Here is a 22,114-nt window from a genome sequence, read left to right as displayed (position 1 = left end):
GGAATGGAAAAGCAGAAGTTCTCATCCACTGCAAAGGTTATTAATGACGTTACCCACAAGCCCATTCCCTGTACTTCTCCTCACCATTTGCATGTGTGTTCAATGGCACCAAACTGATCAGATCAAGTAGTTCAGTGACATACTGTATCTTCCAAACTCACATGACACACTAGGTGGACATCGTGGGGAATACTGAATATTAACATGAGAAAAAACAAGTTGTTTAGTAGAAGAATCCACAAAACATGCACCTCCTACATCCTGAACACAAGAGAATGTAAAATTGAGTAATATATCTGTTAAATTATAACATTTCTGTCCAGACTGAAACTTATGTCCAACTATCTTATTATCAACCAGAGACAACCCCTGCCTGTAACCTGCGAAGATGAACAATGACCACCTCAAAAAAGGTATCACCCCTAGCAATGCGCCAAGCCGAGGATCTCTGCGTTTCTTCGGCTCCCACTGCCACTCCTTAGCCTTATGTGGGAGCGAGCATTGGGTCACTCCACACTACCCAAGAAACATTCAGTGGGAGTGACCCTCTTCAGCCCCCTTGAACAATGCCGGCCCTACTCTCTTGCTAGGGGGCTCTCCTCCCAGCTGCCTGCGTCCTTTCTTCTACACTCCAGTGGCTCCCAGTTCTCCAGTCTTCGTGTTATTTTTCCCCTTTAAGCTCCAACTCCATTCTTTTCTCTCTCTCTCTCTATCTCTCTCTCTCTCTCTCTTCCTTTCTCTTTTTCTCTCTCTGCCATGCAGGCTCTTCTGTGTATAGTATGGTCTCATTGGCTGCAGGTGGGATACACTGCTACCTCTGAGGCATGAATGACGCAACTGACCAATCTCTCGCCTTTACACATGTATGTGTGATCAGCCAAGGACCCCAATCATCCCCGGGGCAAACCACGCATAAACTTACACCTGCACATGATTGGAGTCTACACACTCACAGGACACAATTATTGATTTAAAAACTGTCCTGTGCTGTGGACGTCCTATCACAGTGGGTATCACTGTGTATTATGTACTGTATGTACTAGATTAATTCTGCAAGCATGACCTCTTATTATTATGTGTGTACTTCATCGGTTTTCCATTTGATTTTTACTAGTTTCAAATGTTTACTATATCAGTTTTGCATGTGTACTCTCGGATTTAAGAGCTCACCATATTGGAATTTTATGTTTGGCGCTAGTTGTATGTGTTGTGCTCAGCGCTGCCTGAGTATATCTGATAATGGATAAAGTAAGAAAGCAAATATCTCTGCGTTTTTTAACTGTTGCCTCTTTTCTATATGCCAGGCACTATATAATAGATAGATAGATAGATAGATAGATAGATAGATAGATAGATAGATAGATAGATAGATAGATAGATAGATAGATAGATAGATAGATAGATAGATAGATAGATAGATTTTAATTTTAGTGTAGTAGGCAGGATAAGACAGACAGACAGACACACACAGACAGATATAGATAGATAGATACACGGACCCTGTTTTGTGACGGCATATGATCCCATTCAGCTTCTTTTATTTTGCCCCTAGAGGGTTGTATACTTGTACCAGAAAGGCATTTATTTAAGTTAGAGACCTGTATTACATGGGACGACCCAGCTGGTGTTTCAGATATTCTCCTTTATTGTGAGCTGCCATTGCTGCACCCAGCCACAATAGATAGATAGATAGATAGATAGATAGATAGATAGATAGATAGATAGATAGATAGATAGATAGATAGATAGACAGACAGACAGACAGACAGACAGACAGACAGACAGACAGACAGACAGACAGATAGATAGATAGATAGATAGATAGATAGATAGATAGATAGATAGATAGATAGATAGATAGATAGATAGATAGTACTTTATTTGTTCCCAGTGGAAAAGTATTTTTTTATAGAAGCTCAGTCATAAATAAATAAATAAATACATACATATTGTAATGTTATGACAAACACAAATACACAGCAAAATGACAATCACAGTATAGAAAATTCCCCTGGCCATCGCAGAGTTGTAGAAGATGTGAAGGAAGCACTTCCCACATTGAAGGAGTGCAGTCCCCCCAAAAAAGAGTCTGCTCTGCATTTCCTTATAGTTCCTTTTTGTTACGAAACCAGTCCAGCCCGACTTTGATGTGGACCCCCAAGTACTTGTAGGAGTGCACCACTTCACCATCCACTCCAAGTGAGGTGAAATGGAGGCTCGTTGGTGTGGTGAAAGTTACTAAGCAGTTCCTTGGTTATGCTGATGTTGAGTTGCAGTCAATTGTCAAAGTTCTCCACCTGACTCCTCTCCTCTGTTTCATCCCCCTTTATCTAAACACCCCATAAGTGTAGAATCCTAACAGAATATCTGCAAGTGACATGACCTGGTGTTGTATTTATGGTCTGAGAAGTACAAGGTGAACAGAAAAGCAGACCAGCCTGTTCATTGTGGTGCTGCAGTGTTGCTCATACAGTCCTTGAGCTTCACAGGAGGTGATCTTGTGGACAGATAGTCCATTATCCAGGACACCACAGGCTCATTCATCTGCATATCTCTGAGTTTACCCCTTAAAAGAGATGGCTAGATGATGCTAAAGATATCAATGATGCCCCTATCCACTATCACTATACAGTGTGGACTTCTAAGAGCCACTAGTAAAACTACTTGTGAATACAAAGGATTTGCAGGTCTTATACTGAAGTACGCAATATCAAGAGAGCCATCTCTGACCATTCCACAGTGACGTTATTTTAGGAAGCCACATTAAGGAGATGAATAAGGACTTTGCTGAGGCTTTGTAAGAGTCATTAAGACCATAAGAAGCCTTTGTTAAGGACTAGTTACATAACAGTATATGAGTAACTGATGCTTTTTGTCGGGCTCAAACTAAAGAGTTACCTAGAAATTTTTAGCAAGACATATGTGACCGATGTGTAATTTGTAGCTGAATTCAGGCAGATTTTAAACGAGATTGAAGAAGAAAAGACATGTACTTTGTGGAAGGCTGAATTCAATTTTTTATTTGATCTTCCACTTGGGATATCCTAAGTCCATCAGTCACTAAGATTATCTGTTTTCAGTTTCTTGACATTTATTGGTAAAATTTAATGAGAAGAGAAGCAAAATGGCACCTTTTATTGACTGAGTTGATGGCAACATGCAAGCTTTCAAGGCAGCTCAAGCCCCTTCTTCAGGCAAGGAAATACTTCCTGCGTTTTCAAGGCAAGAGTATAACACGTATTAAGGCATTCAACAAGCTCACAATAAAACAAATAAATAAAAACTCTTAAGAGTTCATTCATGCCCATCACTTAATAATAACACCTTGCTACAGACTTACAGCGTGACCCTGTAGTTAGGATATAGCGGGTTGGATAATGAATGGATGGATGAATAAGTCCCCTGTCTGGCATTGCAGTCTGAGATGTGCAGTCTGTGTTTTCCTGGATAAAAGCTTCAGGATAGGCCGCCTGATTATGCAGATATATCAGGTTATTGGCTTTTTAATAAAGGAGATTTTTTTTTTCCTCTAAATAAAAATCAAAATTCAGGAAGGTCCTTGCCATTTGGCATCAGTATGTCAAATGGTGCATTATTAAAAATATATTAAATTGAACTTTCATCTTCAAAAAATGAGTAATCGGGAAAGCTGCGTGCCTGCTAATGCCTTGACTTTTGTTTGCTTTCTTAGTGATTGACTGAATGGGATTTGGTTTTCTACAGCAGCCCATTCTCCGGATTAAGAATCAGATTAAAGAGCAATTATAATGAAAATATATTATAAAATATGACGTCTACAGCAGCCGTTTTGCTCATTAACTTTAATACGTTGAGTTTCCACTGTATTATGAGACAGTTCTGTGGATTTTACCCCATGATTTCATATTCTATGTCAGGAAAAAAAAAGATGAACCATCTATGAGGGTATTTCAATAAAGTACATAGTATGGGTTTGCTGCTATGTTCATCCAAAAGCTCCAATGACTAAGTCATGGACTACTTTTCCAATAATCATTAAGCCTGTCCATACATTTTTTTAACCCAACGGCCCTAAAATATCCAGTCCCACCAAAAAGAAATCAGTGTCAGGGCACTGCCACAAGGATGTGACAATGTTCTCTACTTCACCACCAGTTGTAAACACCCAAGTCTGTTTTCAAAAAACAAAAGAGATTACAAGTCATGGTGCCATAAGTTGGATGGTCCTGCAGCTGTAACAACTCCTTGTGGATTTATCATCCAGTAAAACATCAGAATAGCCCAGGTATGGTAGCTGAGATAGTGACCTTGATGTGCAGAAATCAGATCACACTGCATACCTCCATGTCTTACCATGTTTCACAATGTCCTGCCATCTTCAAAGTGATGTTCACAAAAACAGTTCTATCCCATCTTCTGATGGTCTAACAGCACTGGTGGAGCTGCAGTTTACAGTAGCAGACTAAAACACCCAGCTAAGATTCACACCGCCTTTGATGGCGATTTATTTTTTGGTGGGGACCCCAGGAATGTACTCAGCCTTGGCCCGACTCACGCACACTCCCTCACAGAGAACAGAGAAGAAACAGCATTAAAACAGAAATTAACAAACATATTAAACAAGAATAAAAGAAACGATTCCACCCCAGCTCCTTTTCTGGCGATACACAATAAACACGAATTCAACAATAACAAACAACTAACAAAAACCACACATGATGAAGTCCATAAAAACAGCAATGTAATGATGTAATGAAATGATGGAGATAGATAGTACAGAGACCAGCCCACTGTATGTGAATGTAAAGATCAATCCTACTGGAATTTCCTGATGATAATGTGTGATGGGATCAGGAGCGCTTCTTTCTTTGAAGGACAACAACCAATCCTAATACAGTTCTCATGGAGCACGAAGACACCAGACAGTCCATACACCAAACAGGAGACAATCCAGGACAAAGGATCAAAGTGGAGCAGATGATATTATTCATCTGGACTTTCAGGAAGCATTTGATAAGGTGCTACATGAGAGGTTGGGCATCAAACTAAAACAAGTGATACTTTGGGGTGATGTTTTTAGATGGGTACAGAATTGGCTCAGACACTGGAAGCAGAGGGTGATGGTGCGAGGAGCCTCATCACAATTGGCTTACATTAAGAGTGGTGACCACCAGGAGTCAGTGCTGGGGCCGCTGCTATTTTTAATATATATAAATGATTTAGATATAAGTAACAAGCTGGTTAAGTTTGCAGATGATACCAAGATAGGTGGATTGGCAGATAATTTGAAATCCAGTATATCATTACAGAAGGACTTGGATAGCATACAGGCTTGGGCAGATTTGTGGCAGATGAAATTTAATGTTAGTAAATGTATAGTATTACACATCGGAAGTAAAAATGTTAAGTTTGAATACACAATGGGCGGTCGGAAAATCGAGAGTACAGTACACCTTATAAGAAGGATTTAGGAGTCATAGTGGGCTCAACGCTATCAACTACCAGACAGTGTCCAGAAGCCATTAAGAAGGCAAACAGAATGTCAGGTTATATAGCGCCTTGATGTGTGCAGTACAAGTCACAGGAGGTTCTGCTCAGGCTTTATAAGACATTGGTGAGGCCTCATCTGGAATACTGTGTGCCATTTTATTCTGAAAAAGGACATAGCAGCATTAGAAAAGGTCCAGAGAAGAGCGACTAGGCTGATTCCAGGGCTACAGGGGTTGAATTATGAGGAAAGATTAAAAGAGCTGAGCCTTTACAGTTAAAGCAAAAGAAGATTAAAAGAAGACATGATTGAAGTGTTTAAAATTATGAAGGGAATTAGTCCAGTGGATCGAGACTGTTATTTTAAAATGAGTTCATCAAGAACACAGGGACACAGTTGGAAACTTGTTAAGAGTAAATTTCGCACAAACATTAGGAAGTTTTTCTTCACACAAAGAACGATAGACACTTGGAATAAGCTACCAAGTAGTACGGTAGACAGTAAGACTTTAGGGACTTTCAAAACTCAACTTGTTGTTCTTTTGGAAGAAATAAGTGGATAGGACTAGCAATGCTTTGTTGGGCAGAATGGCCTGTTCTTGTCTAGAGTGTTCTAATGTTCTAAAAACAACATTCCACAGGCATTGAACAGGAAGGCAAACAGCCAGGTAACTCCAGACACAAAACAAAAAAAAAAAAACCTCTTGTTCTTTGTATAGCTGACCTCCTTGTCCCCAGAAGCCCCTGTATCCTCAGCAGAAGACCAATCAGAGCCACTGCAGGGACTGCTTGGAGTTGAAGTTTTGACTCACCAGTAGTGCCGCTACAAGGGCCCTTAAGCTTGAACTGTTATGGGGACCCCTTTGCTACCATCAACAAGCTCTGGGTAACCACTGTTATCTTCTTCAATTGGGTTATTTCCTAAGAGATCACCCTATGTTCTCTCTATTATATAAAAAACATATGGGACGAGACAAGACTTTTTTGCCAGGAACAAGACTTTTTCAGAGAGATAATTTCAAGTCCCACAAGACGAGACTTTGTGCCAAGAGATTTAACCACGCCCAGGGCCAGAAATTAAAGACAAAGAGTAGAGATCCAAATAGAATGTCGTAAAGAGGTTCAAAAACGCTGGCGTAAACAAACGGAAATTATTACTCAGTGAAATAACAGAACAGCGAAAAGAGATTGAATATATGGACATAGGTGATATGACATATTGTTCGTCTTTAAAGTTTAAGTTGGAGACTTGTAGATCGTCTAATTCATGTTGCCATCAGGGAAAAGTAGTGTTTCTTCCCAATGAAGAGGCGTATCTGTGAGAATTAAAAGATTTGTTGTTTGGTGAAAGTGAAATCCACAAACACTACAGGCAAAATATCCGAGTCTACAATCTGTTCACATTCACATCAAACAATGCTCAAAATGTAGATTTACACTATGAGAATCTTTGGTCCCACCACAATTAAAGCTACTAAAAGTTTAATTTCAAAGAAACCACAGTTCGGTCATGTTTATAATTATGATCACGGAGAAGCGATGCAACATAGAATCGAAAGAGTTAAACGATCGGACATATTAGAAATTCTACAGCCAATAATGGATACAAATCCATACGTCCAAAAGTATCGCACTTTACACTAAATTTATCTGAAAAACACGGACAAAGAAATTTTCTTGGATTTCTATATGAGGTAATTTCAAGTCACACAAGACGAGATTTTGTGGCAAGAGATTTGAAGAGGCGTATCCGCGAGAATTAAAAGATTTGTTGTTTGGTTAAACTGAAATCCACATACGCGAGTGGCAGAGACGCTGTGGTATAGTGGGTCCACAGCTCCCGTTAAAAGGGCCACTTTTAAAATGAATAATCGCCGTACTCGCAGCTTAGCGAGGGGGCGTGGTGGTGTGTGGCTGAAGCGGATCCTGAGGAGTTCGTGATGTGGGTGTTTCTCACCTAAGTGCACAGGTGAGAAACGTTCCGCATCCGTAATTGTTCCCAGGAGCTGCTCATTGCCACGACTGCCACGTCCTCCTTATTAATAGAAGCGCAAGTCGGCTAAGGGAAGGAAGATGAAAGAAAGAAATGGAGGATGCAGGAAGAAAGAAGGCAGGAAGCAGCAGCAGGAGAAAGCCAGTGTAGAAAAGCGAGCGAGTGCAGCTCAGCAGGAAGCTTGGGTGTTTGGCCGACACCCGAGGAGCAGAAGTAGTGGTCGCTCCCGCTGAGTTTATTTCGAAGAGCGGGAGTGACCGGAAGGCGGAAGACTCTCCACGTAAGGCTGCGGAAGGCAACGGGAGTTGGGACTCGGGATGTGCATTCCCCAGCATGAGCGTCCTGGTCGCTGTGGAACCCAAGTCGCTGTTTGGAGGAGCCTACCGGAGCCAGGGATCGGTGAGGCGATCCGATCAGCCGAAGCAGGCAGAGCAGGTCAGCTGCAGCTAGGGTGACTCCCATGTTGCGGGGCCCGTTTGGGAGAAGATAGGTAGCCACCAGCAGAAGCAGAAGGATGCACCGGATTGTTAAAAGGATAGCTTCCAGCCGTTATTTTAACCTCGTTGTTTTTAAGATTTTTTCTAATGGATTTTAACCTCCACTTTTCAGTTCTGTTTTTACTGGATTATTTATTTAATGACTTTGAAGGCACTGCACTAATTATTTGGAAACTTTGTTTTTTTTTTTTTGTTGTTTTTTTTTTAATAAAAGCACTTGACACTTTTGTGCACCATCTCCTTGCTCCATTGCTGTGTCTCACTGCGAGCTCATTGGTGACATTACCGACGGTGTCGGGTTAAAGGGCTCCCAGACAGAAGATGGGAGCATGCAGTGAACCCGCATCGTCACAGACGCGAAGTGGCTGGTGTGTAGTGCAGGCTGGGGGGTTGGCAAGCGAAGCGAGCAGGGGGTTAAGCCCCCTAGTTTTTCTTAAATATAACCAGTTCTATCTATCATCCATCCATTTTCCAACCTGCTGAATCCGAACACAGGGTCACGGGGGTCTGCTGGAGCCAATCCCAGCCAACACAGGGCACAAGGCAGGAAACAATCCTGGGCAGGGTGCCAATCCACCAGGACACACACAAACACACCCACACACCAAGCACACACTAGGGCCAATTTGGAATCACCAATCCACCTAACCTGCATGTCTTTGGACTGTGGGAGGAAACCGGAGCGCCCGGAGGAAACCCACGCAGACACGGGGAGAACATGCAAACTCCACGCAGAGAGGACCCGGGAATCGAACCCAGGTCCCCAGATCTCCCAACTGCGAGGCAGCAGCGCTACCCACTGCGCCACCGTGCCACCCTCTACCACACTACTTGGTCATTTATTCCATGTATCTATGGGCCACAATCCATTCTTTGTACCCAGCCTTTCCCTTCAGTTTGGCTTCTAAGTTTAAGTGAGTTTGTGTCACTGAGAAGAGTACTGTTATATGATAGATCTGAAAATAGGAAACAGATTAATACATTTCCAGTACACAAAAGGCCAACCAATAGACAAAAAAAAAAAGCAGACGATAATACATGATAGTTACAGCAAAATACAAACCACATATCAGGGTAAAACAATGATAAGAGTTTCACAAACAACAGCTCAAGGCTGACAACACAGGAGCAAACAAAAGCAGAAGTAGCACCTTCAAGAGAAAACTGATCGCTAAACACAAATGAGAGTTGCAACAAGAGAATATGCTTTGTAAGAACATAACAACGAAAGAAATGTGACAAACAAGAGGAGACCATTCAGTCCATCAGGCTGGACTATTCAGCTTATAGCTATCAGTAATAGATTAGGAAATATTGGAACAAAAGGGAGTCTTGCTAGGCTGTCATTTAAGGAGTAACATTTTTGCTTTTGCCATCTGTATTAGCTTGAACATGTCATGATTTTGAGAGACAAGTTATTAGAAGACATACAAAATATAAGCTGTCTTAATTTGTGTTTTTCGGTGTTGTAATTTTTTGGAGATTGCGGAATTGTAAGTTTGAAGGTCAGGCCAGATCAGGTCAGGTTGGGGAGCATGCACTGGTACAGCAGGTTGCCACACCTAACACATGACAAAACAGCTCGGGATCCTGAATGGCAACCACCTAGGCAGTCACGCGGTCCAGTCCCACCCTCTGAAAATGACCATCTATCAACTGCAGCTAGGTGTTACATGGGCGTCCCCTGGGCCTGGTCCAGCCACTGTGAGTGGGATCACCCACAGGGAATCGTGCCACATGGCCGCAGTGCTGTAACTGACCCTCTCTCACAATGCAGGTAATGTGCCTCATTAGGGACTCCATGAGCAACACAAAGTCAATCTAGTTGTACTCAAGGATTCTCTGGGTTCTGGCTGTTTAGAGTAAATGCGGACATTAATGCTTAAAACAAGACGGCATGTGACGGGAATGCAAAACAAAATTGCCCTATGTAGTCTTATCCTGCTGCTGAACCAAAACAGCCACGAACATAACTTTGGGTTTGATTTAAAGCAGGCATGACTGGCTTCAAAATAAAACCAAACGCGTCATCCCTGGTGTTTTGTGGGACGATCTAGACTCCTTGAAAGAGCAATAGACACTCACGTTTCAAGTCTCACAGCACTTATCCCTTAAACACTTCTAGGAAGGCTCCGCTTCTGTAATTGACTTCACAGTTAAAACTATGCCTTTAATTGAGAGGTGACGTGTTTCACAACAGCAAGAAAGGGTTCGTTTAGCACTGGGTTCTGGCTGTTTAGTGTAAAAGCGGACATTATTGCTTTTAACAGGATGGCATGTGACAGGAGTGAAAAACAAAATAGCCCTATATAGTCTCATCCTGCTGGTGAACCCAAATAGCTACAAACCTATCCTTGGGTTCGATTTAAAGCAGGCATGACCAGCTTCAAAATAAAACCAAACGCGTCATCCCCGGTGTTTCGATTAATGTGCCTCATTCGGAACTCCATGAGCAACACAAAGTCAAACAAGTGGTACCCAAGGATTCTCTGAAGAGACTCAGTACCGAAGGAGTCCAGTCTTCATCTCAGGTCACCGAATAGCGTCCATGTCATATATAGCAAAACAGGAAGCACCAGGACTTTAAAGACTTGGACCTTCGTCCTTTTGCAGATATCAGGAGCGCCACACACCCCTTTCCAGTGATCTCATGACCCACCATGCTCTCCCAATCCGTCTACTGACTTCATAGGAACAGTCACCAGAGCCATGAATGTCACTGCCGAGGTAAGTAAACCTCTCAACGTGGTCAACACTCTCTCTGCAGACAGACACACTGCTGATGCCTGTGCCCAGGAGGTCATCAAAGGCCTTGATCTTGGTTTTTATCAGGACACTCAGACTCTTCTCTCAAGAGCCCCAATCAGAGCCTCCATTGACTCCGTGAACATCACAGCAACGTCAACAAAGTCGAGATCAGTGAATCTTTCTTCACCAGCAGATGCTCCACAGCCGCTGGACCCCACGACCCTGTCCAACACCCAGTCCACGCAAGCAATGAACAGAGTAGGAGCAGAACACACCCCTGACGAACCCCAGAATCAACTGGGAAAAACACAGTGGTTCTGCCTCCACTCTGCTCAGCACTCACAGCACCAGTGTACAGGCCTGCCATGATATCCAGCAACCTCGAGGGGATCCCCAAAGTCTCCGAATGTCTCACAGTTTGAAGAGTTAATGAAAAAGAAGAACTAGTCATACAGGATAAGGTCATGCATAAATGAAGCAAAACAAATTTCCTTAAGTAATAAGTCAAGCATGGATTTGTAAAAACAAGCAAAGTTCAAACTGAACTAACTGCACTAAATAAAGCCTGTCTTTGTGACTCTTTTGGCTAATGTCAATGGCTTATGTTGGCTTATGGCGATATATAATGCATATCCTTATATGGTTGTTGTGACGAGTCAGCTGAAAACACACAAGATTGTCTCGAGATGATGAGTACTAAGAATGCATTCAAAGTGACAATGGAAAAAAAATTGTCAAAACCCATCACAAATGACAAACAAGGTGGCGTTTGTCCACCTTAAGATCTCACAATGCTTTGCTTCTTTAAAATACAGCAACTGAACTGAGAACTATTTAATGTGTTCAAGTTCAAGTTAATTGTCATATGTGGACAGTAGTGTGAAAATCTTACTTGCATATCTCCGCAGAACAGTTCAGAACAATACAGTACCCACAGAAACTCCCTCCATCCAGAGCGACAAAAAGTCACACAAACAAAAAATATATTGTGAGGGACAGCCGACGTTCATACCCGGCCAGGACGTCCTTGAGGTGGAAGGACAGTTTACACAGGTCTTTGTCTACCCCAGTATACTAGATGGCAGCAAACCCAGGCTGAGATCCCCACATGGGTGCCCACAAAGCATGCCGGGTATTGTAGTCCCAAGGGAAGGCCTCCTTGGGTCCCATGGGATTTTGGAGTCCTTACTCCATTGGGCTCCAACCTCACTCAGAAGTGTTTACTTTAACCCACTATACAAGTATACCCAGACAACACTAGATACGTCAGCTAGTAGTGGACTGTTGGCATTTGCAGGTGATGGCCATACTTGAAGAAGAACATAGCTTATTTAGTTTGAGCTTTTGATGAGCACATATCTAAGCCCTAAGCCCTGGTTCAATCCCTGACAAGCCCTTGTGTATAAATAGAAGATTACAGCAGACAGACCCAAAGCTCCTACACAAAGCCCAGCAAATCCCACCATGTAAAATTAGCGATCAGGTCTCTAATCTTTATTGTACAATGGCCTCCATTTCATTTCCTCATCTAGATTTTTTAAAAATTATTTTATCATGTGCATTATGTCATTCCATGGCAACTGGAGATACTTTTTAAGAGAATGTTAATCCTTTATCATCTTAATGGTTTGGAATGTTGGAAGGTAAATCCAATGGCAAAATGCTTGCAGCAGCTACAATCACAGCAAGAAACATTAAACCTCTTGCAAAATTGCAGCAATGGTTACCTCTGCTTTTTAGAGCTCGCTGTAGGAGAGCAACCACATGCAAAGTCCAATGCATGTTGAGCTCAATAAAAAAGTAACATTCAAAACATAAACTTCAAATAGCTGATTATACAGAAGAAACTGTGCACTTTATACAGGACCGGTTATACATCTCATGAACAGGCAACGTAATCACAGATCAAACTCATCAGGCAACCGTCTCTTTCATTTGTTATCTTCACAAAAACTTTACAGACCACTCAAAAGAACAACTACTCATCAGACCAACAGTTTCTTTTGTATATTACTCATATTGGTCAATCCTATTTTTTGATTTTCGTTCATCTCTCCAGATCTCCCACTCCAACCCCATATTTCAAATACTGCGATACACCTGGTGGCTGGGTGCTGTAACGACAGGTCGCAACAACAGAGAATAGTTGGGTCACCAACTGGGTCGTTCCCTTTTAATGCAGTCCTCTAATTTAAATAAATGCCTTTCTGGCACAATTATAAGTCCTCTTGGTGCAAAACAAAAAGAAACTCATTTGTCTTGTATGCCATCACAAAATTGGCTACTACAGAGGAGCTCCGTCAAGAGGTCTGGTCAGCTTGTAAAAATTCTTGCTGGCTTCTTATAGTGTGTGGACCAGAAGGGGCGGGGCTAAGTGCCCTCACTGGGCGATTTCTCAGAGCTGAGGGGTGAAAAGAAGAAGAATGTGTTAGTGATGGCATCCCCCTCTCGCCCGAGAAGGTTATCACAGTGAGCCGGCGAGGAGATCCTCGGACGCACATACCAGTAACGTGCAGTGAGGTTCATGGCTGGTGAGACACTCACTCCTTCAGAGTCAGATTTACAAACATATAAGTAGCTTCTTCACTATTCAACTGGCAGCAAGCACATTGACTACTGATTATATTGCATATCTCATCAGCATTCTTTACACACACATACAGTAGGTAAGGCACATATTTGGCTACGAAAGAACGTTAGAGAGAGTATTTGCTCGGCACACTCCATGTGTTCTAAATTTGCCATTGCAATTCCACAATTCATACTCATTCAATACAAATGAAAGAATGGAGTGGTGTACAAAAAAATGGATTTCAGTTTTGACCTTAATTGAAATATTTAGTGGTGGCATGGTGGCACAGTGGTAGTGCTGCTGCCTCACAGTAAGGTGACCTGGGTTTGCTTCACAGATCTTCCCTGCATGGAGTTTGCATGTTCTCCCCATTTTTGCATGGGTTTCCTCTGGGTGCTCCGGTTTCCTCCCACAGTCCAAAGACATGCAGGTTAGGTGCATTGGCGAATCTAAATTGGCCCGTGTGTGTATATCCTACGGTGGGCTGGCGCCCTGCCCAGGGATTTATTCCTGCCTTGCACCCTGTGTTGGCTGTGATTGGCTTCAGCAGACCCCCGTGACCCTGTAATTACGATATAGTGGGTTGGGTAATGACTGGCTGACTGATTGACTGAAATATTTAGTTGTTTTTAAAAGCTTTTAATTCTGATGCTTTAATCAATTTTAATATAGCCTGCTCAACATAAGGATAACATGAAAAACAAAAGAATATTTTATTTAAGGTCAAAATTTTATTTTTAAATACTGGATTTTTTTTTTTCTTAGCCTGATCCCATTTTTTATAAAATTGAAAACCGTTTATGGTCTTACCCTTATTTGTAAATGAAGTTCATACGCCCATCCTTCTCCACAAAAATCTCTGTCACTTTCCTGTAAAAGTCCTCCTTATTTTCCTTTAGTTTTAAAAATCTTAATCTTCTCTTTTGGCAGTCAGAACAAAAATTAAAAATAAACGGACAGCTGCAGTGCACTTGACTTTCTAATATCACTAACTTATCAGGGCAGAGAGTCTCTGCGTAGAAGAACAACAGCAACGAGTACCTGCTGGGCTCACAAGCACCCCCTTCTGGCCGGTACGGTACTGTCTGCCTCACCTTGTGCCTTTCCACTGCGGTTTTATGACCTATCAGCAGGAATAAATACGTCACACACATTCATTAAAGATATTAGCCAGACTGTGGAAAGTCAGTGAGTATAATAAACGTGTCTGCAAACATTTTATATAGAGAGACAGCAACAGGCATTAACCCTGCAGTGTGTGAGGAGAACGCAGTCCGAGGTGAGGTGATGCTCGTCGCTGCTGCACCTTGCATTTCTCCCCTGTATTTGAACAGGAAATGAACCAATTCAGCGATTTTGACTATAAAAATGATCAAAATTATTGAATCATACACAAAACTAATTTATAGCACAGCCCAGTGGACACATATTTTTTATGTTATTATTATTAGTTTTTTTACACCAGCCTCCCCTGACTGCACGTCCTTGGCACATACATGACAATCTTTATGTATCGTTACTGATGGGGCATAAATACAATTATACATGTTGCAATATGTTTGTCTTTATATGTGACACTATTGTTATTTGTTTTATTGTGTACTTATGTGAATTTCCCATTGGGATTAATAAAGTATCTATCTATCTATCTATCTATCTATCTATCTATCTATCTATCTATCTATCTATCTATCTATCTATCTATCTATCTATCTATCTATCTATCTATCTATCTATCTACTTTGGTGATATGTTGCATTGTGTTATCTTATGGATGTTTGCCTTTTGATCCTAAAAATTAACTTGAAATATTCCTATCGCATACCATTTTATTGCATTTGACAGTTTTTTGCGATTTCGTCTCATATTATAAGTATAGATACACAGTACAACAACTACAACTAGAATATCTGTGGTCATCTGTGGTGGCACTGTTACTAGGAATGCAGTTCAGATACACAAAGTCCTTCAAACAGGACTCATTACATTGAACAGAACTGGCTGCTCAGTAAATATTTGGTTCCAGGGTTGAAAAATGTGGCACATAAACAACTTATCGATCCAACAAAAAATATTTATTGTCACTTATTATCACTTATTCCATGTGTCTGTGTTTTTCTGTGTGAAGAAAAACTTCCTAATGTTTGTGTGAAGTTTACCCTTCACAAGTTTTCAACTGTGTCCCCATGCTCTTGATGAACTCATTTTAAAGTCACCGTCTCGATCCACTGGACTCATTCCCTTCATAATTTTAAACACTTCAGTCATGTCACCTTTTAATTTCATTTTGTTTCATTAAGCCCGACATACTCTTACATGTCACGTACAATTTCATTTTCACGCTGTAACTGAAAAACAATGTTGGCCCAAGATATGTTGAAAAACACTAGTAAGTAACCAGTGCCACATACAACGCTGTGCAAAATTCATCGCTAATACTGTAAAGTGGAAATGCTTAATAAACTAATGCTATAATTAGTTTTTATTAATCAAAAGACATCCTAGAAAGTGCAGTAAATATACAAAAACATCAATGAAATACATTTATTGGTGTGACAACTCTTTGCCTTCTCTGAGGTCAGGATTACAAAAGGCCCTTTTGTACATTTTAAGTAATTTAAGAGCTTCTGAACTTGGGTGTACAGTAATCCCTCCTCCATCGCGGGGGTTGCGTTCCAGAGCCACCCGCGAAATAAGAAAATCCGCGAAGTAGAAACCATATGTTTATATGGTTATTTTTATATTGTCATGCTTGGGTCACAGATTTGCGCAGAAACACAGGAGGTTGTAGAGAGACAGGAACGTTATTCAAACACTGCAAACAAACATTTGTCTCTTTTTCAAAAGTTTAAACTGTGCTCCATGACAAGACAGAGATGACAGTTCCGTCTCACAATTAAAAGAATGCAAACATATCTTCCTCTTCAAAGGAGCAAACAAATCAATAGGGCTGTTTGGCTTTTAAGTATGCGAAGCACCGCGGCACAAAGCTGTTGAAGGCGGCAGCTCACACCCCCTCCATCAGGAGCAGAAGAGAGAGAGAGAGAGAGAGAGAGATAGAGAGAGATAGAGAGAGACAGATAAAAAAATCAATACGTGCCCTTCCAGCTTTTAAGTATGCAAAGCACCGTTCAGCATGTCGTTTCAGGAAGCAGCTGCACAAAAGATAGCAACGTGAAGATAATCTTTCAGCATTTTTAGACGAGCGTCCGTATCGTCTAGGTGTGTGAACAGCCCCCCTGCTCAATCCCCCTACGTCAGGATCAGAGAAAGTCAGTGCAAGAGACAGAGAAAAGTAAGCTGGGTAGCTTCTCAGCCATCTGCCAATAGCGTCCCTTGTGTGAAATCAACTGGGCAAACCAACTGAGGAAGCATGTACCAGAAATTAAAAGACCCATTGTCCTCAGAAACCCGCGAAGCAGCGAAAAATCCGCGATATATATTTAAATATGCTTACATATAAAATCCGCGATGGAGTGAAGCCGCGAAAGGCGAAGCGCAATATAGCGAGGGATTACTGTACATTACCTGCCTTTAAACAACATAAGTTGGGCGCTTCCTGATGACAAAAGCTGAACTCTCATTTAGCCCCCATTTTTGTGCACAGCACCACCACCGCACTCCACCTACCCACAGTGAAAAATCCTGCCGACTACGCCAAGTGTTTCATTGTGAAATCCCAACACAATCTATTCCAGATTACACCTTTTCTTTGCTGATGTCCACTGTCACGGACATTCTGAAGGCCTTCATATGGTCGGTTATTCCAGTCCTCTTTGCTGAATTTGCCACAGGCCCACTGCAGATTTCTAGTGATTTGTTTTCATTTTTCACTTTGAGGATTTTTTTAAGCGCTAAACTACAGGCAGGTGCACAAAAAATTAATCCCCGAAAATGCTTCCAAAGTGTGTTTCGCTGTGAATCATTGCACTCATCACTCGTCTGAGTCACTGAGCAACTGACCTTTGAAACAAGTATCAGGACTTGCAGGTGCAGAGCTACCAGAACCCATCAGAAGGACCTTTGGTCTGAATGAATAAATATTTTTGCATTTGGATTAATTACTCAGCCTTTTTGTATTAGGTTCTATTACCCTGCCAACACTCACAATTGTTGAGTGAATTTTAGACCTGAGAAATACAACATGGACACAGTTTACAAAAACAACTCACACATAACACCTCTGAATATATATTCTGTATTCCGGGATACAGCCTTCAACACCCCAAATGCTTTTTTTAATTGTGTTTTTTTGATGCTTTGTCATGGAATGATACCACGATCCATTCCAAGTCACACATTCTGCACTGTGGTAACTGCCAAAGGACAGCCGTGAACCAAAAAAGGCCTTCATAAGTTGTTTCCTTTTCTACGCTTTAAGTAATTTAAGAACTTCTGCGCTCAGACGCACAGGGTGTGCCTTTAAACACCACAAGTGGAGCATTTCCTGAAGACAAAAGCTGAGCTCTCTCTCATTCAGCCCAGCACCGCCACTACACTCCACCCATCCACAGTGCAAATCATGCCGACTACACCAAGTGTTCTGTCATGGAATCACACCACAATCCAGTCCAGACTGCACATTTTAAGATGTGGTAACTGCCAGTAGTCAGCCATGAGCCCATGACGTTTGGATTACAAGAAATAGTTCCTTTACAGCATGTGCTAACAGAAGAACTTCTGTACTTAGGTGTGCAGGGACTGCCTGTAACCACAGCAAGCGGAGTGCTCCCAGCTAACATCAGCTAAGCTATCACTCCCCCATTTGTTATATACTATACCATGGCCGGATACCAAACACTGATATTCTGGAAAATAGTTGAGGTACCAGCCCCATTTAGTTAAACCAAAAAGATGGCCAAAAGGACCCAAATAATAAACATAAACAATCATCTTACTGACATGAGAGTAGTGTGAAGTCAAGCAAAATGACACCTTGTATTGGCTAACTAAAAAGATTACAATATGCAAGCTCACGAGGCAACTCAGGCCGCCTTCTTCAGGCGAGATGAAAGATGACGTGAGAGTCTAGGAGTATCAAAGCGCTGTCCTTCTTGTGTAGCAGGTCAGAATGCAATGCCATCTGCCCTGAACAGTTTCTTTTATTATTGTTGGGAGTACAATAGTCAGCACCCCCCCATTGTCCCATTGTCTTACCTCTTCAGAGACCGCATGCGTGACAATACATTTAAACTTTTAACCCTACATTTCATACATAACAAAATAAATATGATATTCTCAAATCCATTATGTCCAGATCAGGCTAATGATTTTGCATCAACTCAACAAAGGGTCCCCACAATCATGCAAAACTAGTTAGGGTTCACATTTTATAATTAGATCTATTTTTCCTTATGACTTCCTTTCAGTTTATGTTAAGTTTTATTTGTCATACTGTACATCTACCTGGCTCTGACTTCTATCATTGTCTGTTTGATTTAGCTAAAGTCCAAGTAGTCATACAGAACAACTAGCGGACATAATAACTGAAGACAAGTGGGTGGTAATGTAACAGATGAAGGTTGCACATTTGTGTATATTTATTATCTGGCTGCTGATGAGTGCATACACTACTCTTAGCTAATGCCTAGGACCTGAGTTTGGCTCTTTTGCTTTTATTGTGCATTTTCTATTTCATCAGTCTGTGCCCGTGTGGTTAAGCAACACACATACTGACAGACTGTCTGATTTGTAAAGCTGTCCCACGGCGAGTTGGGGAACACCCTGCCACGCTGCCTTCTGTGTCTGAGTGAGATTATCACACGGGCAAAGGATGAAAAACCAGTCTGTACAGTTTGACCAGTGCTACCCTGCTGCAACTGACGGAAACCGCACTTCATTTTCTGTTATGAAACAGAATGTATTTGGATTCTGATCTGATGTCAAGAATGCTCATAAGGGAAGGCAAGAAGAACATAAAGAAAACTCTTTGATATATAAATATTTCACTGTTAAACAGCCATCCAATCAGGAGGATGTATTTTTAACAAAATACATCTAAATAAAATCTGAAGGTTCACTCTGCGTTATAGCAAATGGTAAGAGTTAAGCAATTAGGTTTATTCTAAGGAGTCAAGTAACACACTCTAGGATACACAATGAATATGATGAGAGCAAGATGGTGTTACTGAGTCGGGGAAATTGACAATTGCACCTGCCATCGATAACTTTATAAACCTATGAATGGCCCTCCTGCCAGGAATCAGCATGAAGTCCTATAAGTGAAATAAAGACAGCACTGCATTTTTCAAAATAAAAAAAATTTAGTGCAGCAGTTAGCACTGCTGCCTCACAGCTCAGAGAATTCAATATTTGATTAACATTGAGAGCAGTTTGCATAATTTGGAGAGCTCCATCAGTCCTGAAGTTATGTTAGTTAGACAGACAGACAGACAGACAGACAGACAGACAGACAGACAGACAGACAGACAGACAGACAGATAGATAGATAGATAGATAGATAGATAGATAGATAGATAGATAGATAGATAGATAGATAGATAGATAGATAGATTCAGCAATAATATGCCAAAAACAATAAAATAAACAAATACTACGCACAGGGTATTTTGCTTTGTACATTCGCTTCGCGCTCTCTCCCGATGTCAATGCCATTCTAGACGTTGTTTACTCTACGCTACTCTCGCACATGCAGGGATTCGATGTCAAGTAAAACAGTCTAACAGTCAAGAGGATCTACCTATAAAGTAACGGTGAATTTTGTCGATGTTTACAGCTGATTATCGCCCTCTGCCCCTGGGTGTCTGCCCTAAAAGAGTTAATTCTATCTATCCTGGCTGCCTTTTCCATTTAGTTTTACAGCTGCCACGTAGAAAAGATTTTGCTCCTGAAATTTCTGCAATTGTTGTAAGGCAAAGCATTTTGTAACACCATGTAAGACTTATTCCACCTTTTCTAGTTTAAGTAAAGTAATCTGCCCATAACATCTCTGAACTTTGTGTTCTTTATAAGATAAGACCTCCTCATATTTCAAATTGTGGCCAAAGGGAAGAAAGATGGTATTGCTGGCACCTGATACGGCAAATCATAGTACTGGATTTTTACACAATTGGTGATTAAATTAAATCAGGCTTTATTATACTTGTGCACTTTTGTTTTGTGGCCCATGGCTTTTATTGTCACTTGCGCTTTTATCTTGGATAACAGTAGACATTAAAAGAACTAGGATGCTTTTTCTAGGATTGACTCCATCCAGCCCTGCCACAAGAAAATCTTGGGCCCCTGACAATTATGGCTGAGCGCCTGGACCCCCTGCTCCGTAATATGATAATTTTGCCTCCCCAAGCTGATCAAGTGATGTGCCAATGCTACACTCAAGCTTAACGTCAATCACGTTGAAGTTTCGCACAACCGTAATTAAATGTATATAATATCGTATTGCATATCGAATCACATGATGCGTGCAGGGTCTGGTAGCTCTGAATTAAAATTACTAACAGAGTCAACATATGTTTTTGTGACGTTTTTATTTCTGTATGTGTATCTCATGATATGATACAAACGATCACAGTGCCCACCTTCGGACCTTAACATTTGCGTCATACTCGTTCTTGACGTGAATCACCTCATCTTTCAAATGTTGTGACAGATCCTTTGAATATTTTGCATCTAAATTTGCACAAGAGGCTGAGATTTCCTCCATGCTCATGCTCCCAAAGTTTAAAATTGGACAAAAAAAAGGCAACATGTTGTTTAGGCTTTCAAAACGCCCACACAATCCTGAAATTAAGGAATCCATCATAAAGTGAAACGTGCCTCTACTGAATTTTACTTCTGGATCTTGGGATTCCTCATCATCTGCTTCTGTGTCAGATCCATCAGACTCAATGAAACGTCTTGGTCTTTTGCGACGCCGACCTGATTTGAACACTGCAAGGATTTCCATTTCATTTGCTGCAGCTTTAGCTTCGCTCTGCTCAGGGCCCCTGACAGGTGTCACGGTTGCCTCCCCCTGGCAGTGGCTCTGCTTCATCACATTGTAGTAACTTCTTTGTAGCAATTTAAAACAGTGAAAGAAAATGATCACCCACTGCATGGCTGCACTCAGGTCCAAATTTGGGATCCTGAGGTGGTTCGTCATATGGTGGGTGCGGTAACGTGCTGTATCAGTGCAAGCTCCTAACCTTCTCCATCTCAACATTTTGATTTGTTCTCACGACAAATCGCCTTACTTTAGGTGGTAAGCTAATACCTGTGCTGGTCACTTTGTGCAAGTCCCTGACAAAGGCCAAAGAATTAAGCGACTTTATATCAAATAGCCACTATAAGATGCTAGGGGTCGCTGTCACACCTTAAACCCTAGACAGACACCATGAACACAGGGTAAAATCACCAAGAAGCTATTTAATTCTTCTTCTTCTTTTAGTAGTGCTCTGAAGCACCTCCGCCACCATACACAGGCAAAAGCAATAGTAACAATACAACAAATAAACACAAATCTCTCCTCCACTCCTCCCAGCAAGCTCTGCCCTACTACCTCCCAACTCCGGCTTGCTTGCTGGGTCTTCAACAGTCCTTTATATAGGCCTTTGACCCAGAAGTACTTCTGTTCTTCCACCTAAGTGACTTGCTAGCACTTCCGAGTCAGATGGAGAATTGGATTTTTCTTCAGCCCCGAAGTATTTTGGGGCTTCCGACCCCGTGACTTGGGAGTACTTCCGGGCTAAATGGAAAATGAAAATCCCCAGATCTTCCTGCAGCGTATCCTGGCGGCACCCACGGTACCCAGCAGGGCTGTGATGCCGAACTACAGATCCCATGAAGCCCTGCGGTAATCCAGGGCACCGCTACGCTGCAGGGAACTCGCCATCTGGCACC

At 41.6% G+C, this 22,114-nt stretch overlaps 2 protein-coding genes across 2 annotated transcripts in view; both read left to right on the top strand.

Moving 5' to 3' along the window:
• mmd (monocyte to macrophage differentiation-associated) overlaps positions 1-22,114 on the top strand; it is a 193,040-nt gene that overhangs the window by 16,661 nt on the left and 154,265 nt on the right. The window lies entirely within an intron of this gene.
• Positions 1-22,114, top strand: part of si:ch73-256g18.2 (small integral membrane protein 36) — a 123,641-nt gene that overhangs the window by 17,003 nt on the left and 84,524 nt on the right. The gene's annotated exons all lie outside the window — the stretch shown is intronic.

Source organism: Erpetoichthys calabaricus, chromosome 14 (genome assembly GCF_900747795.2).
Source record: "Erpetoichthys calabaricus chromosome 14, fErpCal1.3, whole genome shotgun sequence".
NCBI classification, from domain to species: domain Eukaryota; kingdom Metazoa; phylum Chordata; class Cladistia; order Polypteriformes; family Polypteridae; genus Erpetoichthys; species Erpetoichthys calabaricus.
The sequence above is the reverse complement of the archived record's forward strand: the minus strand, read 5'-3'. Positions and strand labels throughout refer to the sequence as shown.